We start from the raw sequence: 9,777 nt of genomic DNA, 5'->3' as shown, positions 1-9,777 counted from the left end.
CCGGTATAGGCTTCTGAGGTTTTTTCAAGATTTTAGATAATTTCCAAAAGGGCTTAGAGCCGGGGTCCAATTGAGAAATTTTATTTTCAAAATTTTTGTTTCTTAAATCTGCAAAACGTTTCTTGATTTCTTTCTGCAAATCCTGCCATATAATTTTCATAGCAGGATCACGAGTGCGTTGAAATTGCCTTCTCCTCACGTTTTTAAGACGGATCAAGAGTTTAAGATCATCGTCTATAATCACGGATTCAAATTTTACTTCACATTTTGGAATTGCAATGTTCCTGGCTTCAACAATGGAATTTATTAAAGTTTCAAGAGCATTGTCAATATCAATTTTAGTTTCTAAAGAAATGTTAACATCAAGATTAGAGTCAACATACGTTTCATATATATTCCAGTCGGCTCGTAAATAATTGAAAGTGGAGCTGATAGGATTGAGAATCGCTTCATGCGATATTTGAAATGTAACAGGGACATGATCAGAATCAAAATCAGCATGAGTAATCAGTTGGCTACAAAGATGACTAGAGTCGGTTAAGACCAAGTCAATCGTAGATGGATTTCTAGAAGAGGAAAAACATGTAGGGCTATCAGGGTATTGGATTGAGAAATATCCTGAAGAGCACTCATCAAATAAAATTCTGCCGTTGGAATTACTTTGAGAATTATTCCATGACCGATGTTTGGCATTAAAGTCACCAATGACAAAAAATTTTGGCTTATTGCGAGTCAATTTTCGCAAGTCAGTTTGAAGCCAATTAACTTGCTGTCCAGAGCATTGAAAAGGCAAATAGGCAGCTATGAAAGTATATTTACCAAACTGTGTTTCAACAGAAACACCTAAAGTTTCAAAAACTTTAGTTTCAAATGACGAAAACAGTTGATGTTTTATACGCCTATGAATGATGATTGCAACTCCCCCACATGCCCCATCAAGTCGATCATTACGATAAACAAAAAAGTTAGGATCTTTTTTAAGTTTGGATCCAGGTTTTAAATAAGTTTCGGTAATAACTGCTATATGCACGTTATTAGCTGTAAGAAAATTAAACAGCTCGTCCTCTTTACCATTCAGAGAACGAGCATTCCAATTTAAAATATTTAAATTATTATTTGGATCCATTAGAAAAACGTAATCCAATAACAATTTGATTTGTAAATTTTACACCTACTTGGACTGCTTCAGTCATAGTGGTGGCTTTGAACATTGCATCAATCATTAGATTCAATTGTTCAGTTAGAAAATTAAAATCAGAGGCAGACATATCATCTGATGATTTCCCATTGGAATTTTCGGTAGACGAAGAAGCGGGGTAGGAGTTACCTGTGGCGGTAGGGTTTTTTCCATTTGATTTGAAACAAGTAGAATGGGTACTCATGGAACGAACAGGGGAAGAGTTCAAATTACCTGCTACGATATCGGCAAAGGATTTACCGTGGGTAGATACATTCGAAATTGAAAGATTCGAACGGCTACCCGACGGATTAAAATTTGTTTGTGAATGAGCATGATTATGATCTTCCTGGTGGGTATGATTCCTAATCAAGCGATCGTTAACTGAAAAATGAGCATTGTTCGATACTCTACCAGGCAAATTCCGGAAACGACCGTTATCGTAACGGATATTATCCTTCATCTGCTTGGCACGAGCCTCAACGACTCTTTTGCGTGAAATGCATTCCCAAAAGTTAGCTTTGTGAGGGCCCTTGCAATTGGCGCATTGGAACTTTCTGGTATCTTCTTTCACAGGACAGTCGTCCTTAGCGTGAGAAGAACCTCCGCAAATCATGCATTTAGCATCCATGCGACAATTTTTTGTACCATGACCCCACTTTTGGCACCGACGGCACTGAGTGGGGTTCTGGTAATTTCCTCCAGGTTTCTGGAAATGTTCCCACGTCACACGGACATCGAACATAAGTTTAGCTTTTTCTAAAGCTTTAATATTATTTAGTTCTTTTTTGTTAAAGTGAACTAAATAATATTCTTGAGAAAGCCCTTTCCGAACAATGCCAGATTGGGTTCTCTTTTTCATAATGATTACTTGGACTGGGGAAAATCCAAGTAAATCATTTATTCCATTTTTGATCTCTTCAGGTGACTTATAGTCACTTGAGAGACCTTTCAAGACGACTTTGAACAAACGTTCAGTTTTGTCGTCATAAGTAAAAAATTTGTGCTTCTTCTCTTCAAGATATCTGAGAAGAAGTTCGCGATCTTTAAGAGTTTCCGGCAAAACGCGACAGTCTCCTTTCTTTGCGATTTGGAAGGAAACCTTGATTCCCCTAATGGAGTTCAAGATCTCCTGCCTAAATCCCCCAAATTCGGAACAACTGACCACGATAGGCGGAACTCTTTGCTTCCTCACTTGAATCAAAGAGCCTGGGCTAGAGGCTGCTTCGATTTGGTGTTCGGAAAATTTGTCTAGAGCATCGAACTGATTGCTCATTTCAATACAATTATTCATTTCACCCTTGGAAGAAACTTCGCATTCCGGGGAAGCGTCCTTTCTTCCATTCTTGCCACGTGTAGTGACAGTTTTAAAACCCACTTTTTTGGAAGGAAGTAGTGAATTCAGAGATTCACCCTTCCTTTTGTTAGTTGTTGATACCATGTTTAGTTAATAAACGAGAAAGACGTGACCTTCGAGAGGTTTTTTCCCTAGACGGTGTCCAAGAAGGATTACCACCGTTAGCTTTCGCCAACGAGTCCAACGAAAAATCGAAGGCACGGGTCCAAACAAGGATCGTAAAGGGATCAATAGTAGAAAAAATAGTACTGAAAAGTACTGTTTAAGTAGCACTGAAAAGTACCGTTTTTAATTTTAGCACTGAAAAGTACTGTTTGTGTAGCACTGAAAAGTACTGTTTTATTGCTTTAGGTAGTTTTTAAGAAAACTTCCAAGAGCAGAGAGAATTCGTGTACGCACAGCACGAAGGTACGATGCGCACTGCCACGATTTCGTTGTTAAGTCATAAAACTCTACATGTAGTAGCGAAATCTCAGCGATTGTTTGTCGCTGTCGCCGTAAAAATCGCGTTGATTTGGGTGATCCAAAGCCATACCTCAAATCTTCAAGAGCACAAATCTAAAGAACCAGACGTCCATTCAAGCTGAAAAATCTATCGATTGGTTACTCGATGACCAATCAATCAAGTGTTCAGCATGAATCGCTGTCGGGTTAGTTAGATTTGTGCTCTTGAAATTCTGAGGTATGCCTTCGGTTTATATTCACCTTAAACAGGGAAGATGCATACATTATTTTTTTCGTGGGCCCAGATAACCGTAGCGGTAAATGCGCAGCTAATCAGCATGACCATGCTGAGGGTCGTGGGTTCGAATCCCGCTGGTCGAGGATCTTTTCGTTAAGGAAATTTTCTCGATTCCCAGGGCATTGAGTATCTTCGTACCTGCCGCACCATATACACATGCAAAAATGGTCAATCGGCAAAGAAAGCTCTCAGTTAATAACTGTGGAAGTGCTCATAAGAACACTAAGCTGAGAAGCAGGCTTCATCCCAGTTGGGACGTAACGCCAGAAAGAAGAAGAAGCATACATTATTTTATATCGAAAAATGAATCTAGGTTTATTCACGCTGTACCACACCACCAACTCCTCTCTCCTCTTATAACGTGAAATAATTTCCTCACGACCCCCAATTAAAAAAAAAATGCGAATGTTGATAATATATCATTACAAGTATTAGAAGCCAAATGCCGCAAGGCAAAGGTCTTAACCTTTTCAATACCTATATCAAGTTTCAAAATTCTCTAGTTTCGCCATCTATCGATCGATTTTGAAGATTTATTTTAGGAAAAATCACAAAACAGTTTTAAATTTGATTCATGCATTGCATGCACCATCAAAATTGATTCCGGATATAGATTCAAGTTTGGTGGGGTACCTAGGGTATTTCACAATGGAAAAGCGCAAAAAAAAAAATAAGCCAAACATTAAATTTAGCTCATTGAAAGACGGATTGTCTGAACGAACATGGGTGAACTTGTCAATCTTATTTGCGGGTTCCTCTATGCTATGTAGTCCAGGTTCAAAACTTTTTTTTCGAAGTTTTCAAATATATTTTAAAATACTCTCGAGGCTCAAAATTCAGTGAAAATGTGATTTTGTAGTCAGTTTTAAACAAAGAACCTGAAAGTGAGATAATATAAACAATCCAAATCCAGAAATTCCTTCACAGATTTTGGAATAGGATCATTTCTCCAGTTTTGCTTTACAAATAATAGAATAATAGAAATACCTTCAGTATTTTCTACAAGGTTTACTCTAAAAGTTTGCTTTCATCCAGATTTGATCCCTCCAAGAATTAATTCACAGTTTACGCTAGGCTTTTCCAGAAAATTTATTAGGAACTTCTAAATTACCCCAACAGGCAATTCTGGTAAAGTTGCTGTCGCAATATCTCTTGGAGATTATTACTTTTGCAGTTCTTTTAAATTTATCTTTATTGATTTCTTAGGTAAGTGTTGACGGATTTTTTTAAAATTTAATTCAATTCAATACTCCAGCAAATACTAAAGCAAATATTCCAGTGATTCCTCTGTTCTACTTATTTTTCTTATTCTTTCTTGCGTTGTGTTCCAACTGGGAAAGAGTCTGCTTCTCAGTTTAGTGTTTTCATAATCACTTATCGAAAAGTGTCCCCAATCAAATTCATTCAAGCCACAAAGCATAAAGTACAGCAAAAAAAAAATGAATATCATTATTCCACGTTTTATATATTACCATATCCACATGATTAAAAAAATTGTAAGGCGTTTCTAAAAATCAAATTAATTTTGGACTCCTCTCAATATTTTTGAAATTGTTTTGAATGTTTGTAACTGCTTTTCGACCCAGTTTAGTTTCAAAAAATTGGTGATTTATCGACCTAAAAATTGACCTTGAAAATCCCGCAAAATTGCAACGAAAACAGCGAAAAATTTGTTGGTAGAAGCATTTTTATCAATTTTCTATGATCTAGGGTGAAAAAAAGCATTCTAGAACACATGGCGCGTTTTGCCCCCTATGGGCATATTACCCCCAGTTCCCCTACATATAAATTAAACCCACTCAGTCTCAGTCTCAGATATGTTGAAATGAAACCTTATAAAGTTATTAAGAAGATTTCAAACAAACAGCAAAGAGTTTTACCAAAACATGTAAGGATTCCGCTAAGCAACGCTAAGGTTTCCATTTAGTAGAGAATTTAAAAAGACGTATTTATGCCTATTGTCAAATTTTCAGCTTTTGACAAGAAAAAAAACTTAAACGTGTATTCCGCGAAACAAATTCAAAAATTTCGTTTCGTTTCGAAAAATTCCGTGAGATATTCGATTTCGTATCGAGTTACACGGAACATTTTTAAATTTCGTTTCGTTTCGTCATTATCAGCGCAAGATATTCCGCGTATCGTTTCGTTTCGTATCGGCATGGGAAAAATCCATATCGCATACCCTTACTAATCACTACTTTTTCGATCCAGTTTCCTAATTGCAAGTAAATTACGTGTTAATTATTTTCCATACGTTTTGACAGTTCTCAACTACCATTCTTCCATGCGCTTGTGTTGGAAGTTTAAGAGTCCAGCGCGATCAGTGAGTGGAATACAAACATCAGTGTCGCCGCTCGGCGGCCAGTGAGAGAAACTGAATGTTCGAAAGGTAGTTGACTTTACTTTTTTGCCGCTGGCGCCAACTGTTAGCGTTTAAGAACGAAATAAACAGTCGTTACTCTATTGGTAACTGCTGATAGTTTTCCATCGAATATCGTACAAAATGATTTATGTCCGCTTCGTAGCTCAAATGCAACCACTGTGGCGTTGCACGCATGCATAAAGTTGACTGATGAGGTTCTCCCAAGCATTCATCCATTTCAAATTTATGCAATGCAATCTCGGGAGCAGAAGCGAGGGAGTTTGGCAGCACGCGACTCAACAGGAGTTATAAATACCAAACGCGTACATCCGGTTACATAGCTAATTCATAATCGCTGCCGCTGGATGAGAAATGAAAGAATATAATTTTGACTCGGAGTTCAGAACCAGGTTCAAGTGGCTCGGGTTTCAGATTAAGTGTAGGGACTTTCTGGAAAAGAGACTCTCATTAATGTCCAATTTATTGGTGTAACATAAAAATTTGCGAAGTTTCCTCATATATCATTAAATATATCAAGGTAATTAACAAAAACTAATATGCTCCAAATTAACAAATGTTTTGTTGAAGAAATATACATGTTTCTTTTACTGAAGCTTGAGAACATATTTAAGTTTGACTATCACAGTCTATAATATAGTTACACACAAATAATTGGACATCAATAGAATTAAACTTAACATATATTTAATGGTAGTTGGTCATTTGGCATAAAGCCGTTTGGCATAAAGTCGTTTGGCATAATGGTCATTTGGAATAAAGTCGTTTGGAATAATGGTCGATCGGCATAATAGTCGTTTGGCATAATGAGTCTGAAATCATGTATTTTTAAAGATGACATTCGTCTATACGTTTCTATTGAATCTTTCTGATGACATCAGGCTTGTTTTGGAGTCAATTGATACAAAATGACACCTTATTCAACAATCATATGTTCTTGAATAAACTGATGCATATAAGGAAAGTTATTGCCAATGGTATTTTATTATTTATCCCGAAATTACCGTTCTTCCAAATATCAATTCTTCTTCAGAGTTTCGCTATTGGAATTTTTTTTGCACTAAAAATTTTGCTATATTTAGCACACATTTATCCTTCTTTTAAACATTCTATGTTTTTTTTCTTCTAAATATGATGTAACCATAATTATAGGTAGAAAAACTGTGGATTGAAAATTTTAATAAATTTCACCTTCTTTTATACATAGGCTGATCTTTGGAGCTATATTTTTGAGATATTTTTTTATTTCCAACTGACAAAAGGGTGGCAATCGATAACATTGATCTGCTCAAGATATCAGCGAAAAAAGATGTTGATTACTGCAGTTACTTCTATGTATGGGTTGTGCTACTTTTCCCCGAATGTCATTTCACCGAACGCTTGTTCCCCGAATGCAAGTTCCATGTATACCCCGTTTCTCCGAATAGCCCACTTCCCCGAGAAGTTTTTGGCGCGCATAATTGTCGTAACTTTTTAAATTTCAGGGTGGTGAACGAATTGGCCATCTAGTATGCACCCTTCTTTATTTAAATGGCGGTTCTTTCGAGTTTTACCGTCCTCAGCATTTTTTTCAACATGTGTATAGCCGAGAATGACAAAATACCTCCATCTTTCGATTGCTTATCGTTCTTTCTCGTTTACCATCCAGCCACTGAAGACTATTATAGCACCTATTTAAACTGCACCACTTTTCGGGGAAACGGTTCATTCGGGGAAATGGCTTTCAGGGAAAAGGGTCATTCGGTGAACCGACATTCAAAGAAACGACATTTGGGGAAAAGTAGCACAATCACTTCCTTAATTCTGAATGCAATTTGTTTATTCGTTTTATTATGCCGCAATAATGTTTGGCGTCTAATCTTCTAAGGCTCAATAATAAATTTTGCCATCTTTTAAAAATAGACTGTTCTTTATATTTATAATGTTTTAAATTTTATTATTTAGTAAAGCTAAATGTTGACCATTTCACTATTTTGCTGTTTTATCAATTTTGGGAGACGTGCTATTATTTCAATCACAAATTTTGATAAAAGACGGTGTTTTCGATGTTTACTTCCAAAATTAAAATTTATATCAAACCGTTCAAAAGTTTTGCCACAATTATTTTTTTTTTAAATGTGTTGTTCCTTTGAGTTACGCTGTGAGAAGATTTTTTTTTTCTGCGTTAGGGCCTTAACCATTTTAAACGAAAAAGAATCTGCTCTCGTATATAGGCAATTTTTGCTGCAATAATAGATCTTTGGATAAGAGCCTTCAATATTTGCAAATATTTTTTCACTTCTTTTCCAAGTAATTCTGATCAAGTTTTATATCCAAACTGGGACAGAGCTTGATCTGCAGGCGAAATATTCTTTGAGCGTTTCCTTTATTAATAACTGCGAACTTTCTATGCCAATTTACTATTTTCAAATATGTATATCGCAACAAGCTCATTATACTCTATCTTCTGGGATGTGTCACGAGTTTTATTTAGTTATGCTCTCTAATGCCTGCTTGTTCAGAACCTACCAAAATGTTTTGGTATGAGCTCGGTGGTGTTGATCTTGGTAAAAGCTTCGAAAATGCCGATATTCATTCTAAGTCAATCATTATGCCAAACGTCCATAATGCCAAACGTCCATTATGCCAAACGACCATTATGCCAAACGTCCATTATGCCAAACGACCTTATGCCAAACAACCTTATGCGAAACGACTTTATGCCAAACGGCGTACAATCATATTTAATATTTACATTCACTCCTTTGGTCGAGTTTTAAAAGATTGACTGGTGAGCTCGTTTTATTTATTTATTTTTTTATTTTCTTTTTGTTTTATTCATACATAAATGCTCGTATGAAAGTATAAACTTTAATAAAGACGCCTTTACGTTATTATTCTGCCGTCAACTTGTGATGTTTGTAAGAATTGCTCATCTAAAAATAAGTATCGTCATTATCTCAGAAATCATTCAGTTACTTCTGAATTGTGAAGCATTGTTCTCCATTAAGTTCATCCCAGAATTACGAACACGCCAACATTAGGAACAAGTTTAGAAATTGAATTTACTGGAAAAAAGGCGAGGCAAATCCTCATGCAAACTCTTATTTTCCTTCACAGGAATGCCACCAAAGTTTGAGAGTATCCTTCCTTGCGATAACCACGCCAAACAATTCCGAGAAACCAGTAGAAAACGAACTTTTTCTCCAAAACGGTGTGGTTGCGCTGCTATTCGCACACAAAACAGACGATACCGAAGCTTCAGCCCAAAGTTCACCTCTCCGAATTAACCAAATATAACTTATCCGTACCGCGCGATTCTGGCGGTGGAAATGTTGGCGGGGGCGTTTCCGACACCTTCAACCGTTTCCATGAACGGCAAATTCAAGCGAATCTTAGCGGTCTGGGAAAGAAAATGAGGAGCTTTCGAAACTGCTGCATCATTGGCATGCAAAGTATCAAAAACTGAATAAAAAGTAAATGTTTGCCTGTGGCCATGAATCGGTGGGATTCATTTGGAGGGCTATTTTGCGGGTAATGGATGGGGGTATTAAAACGAAGAAGGGAGGAAAAAGTTTTTCTCGATTTTCCTTTCCGTGTCGAACGGCGGAAGGCATTACGATGCTTATCAGTGATGTGAGTAGAAAGGTAAGACCCATAATTATTTCCATAATTGAATATTTTAATAAAAACAAATCCAATCCAAATCCAATCCAAATCCAATCCAAATCCAATCCAAATCCAATCCAAATCCAATCCAAATCCAATCCAAATCCAATCCAAATCCAATCCAAATCCAATCCAAATCCAATCCAAATCCAATCCAAATCCAATCCAAATCCAATCAAAATCCAATCCAAATCCAATCCAAATCCAATCCAAATCCAATCCAAATCCAATCCAAATCCAATCCAAATCCAATCCAAATCCAATCCAAATCCAATCCAAATCCAATTCAAATCCAATCCAAATCCAATCCAAATCCAATCCAAATCCAATCCAAATCCAATCCAAATCCAATCCAAATCCAATCCAAATCCAATCCAAATCCAATCCAAATCCAATCCAAATCCAATCCAAATCCAATCCAAATCCAATCCAAATCCAATCCAAATCCAAATCCAATCCAAATCCAATCCAAA

The 9,777-nt window shown here is 36.5% G+C and overlaps 1 long non-coding RNA gene across 1 annotated transcript; it reads left to right on the top strand.

Annotated features, from left to right (window-relative positions):
- Positions 1-8,481: 8,481 nt before the first annotated feature.
- LOC110674631 lies at positions 8,482-9,136 on the top strand. Its single transcript, XR_002499053.1, has 2 exons — positions 8,482-8,556; positions 8,756-9,136. It is a non-coding gene; the product is annotated as an uncharacterized LOC110674631 (long non-coding RNA).
- Positions 9,137-9,777: the final 641 nt, after the last annotated feature.

Source organism: Aedes aegypti, chromosome 1 (genome assembly GCF_002204515.2).
Source record: "Aedes aegypti strain LVP_AGWG chromosome 1, AaegL5.0 Primary Assembly, whole genome shotgun sequence".
Lineage (NCBI taxonomy): Eukaryota > Metazoa > Arthropoda > Insecta > Diptera > Culicidae > Aedes > Aedes aegypti.
The sequence above is the reverse complement of the archived record's forward strand: the minus strand, read 5'-3'. Positions and strand labels throughout refer to the sequence as shown.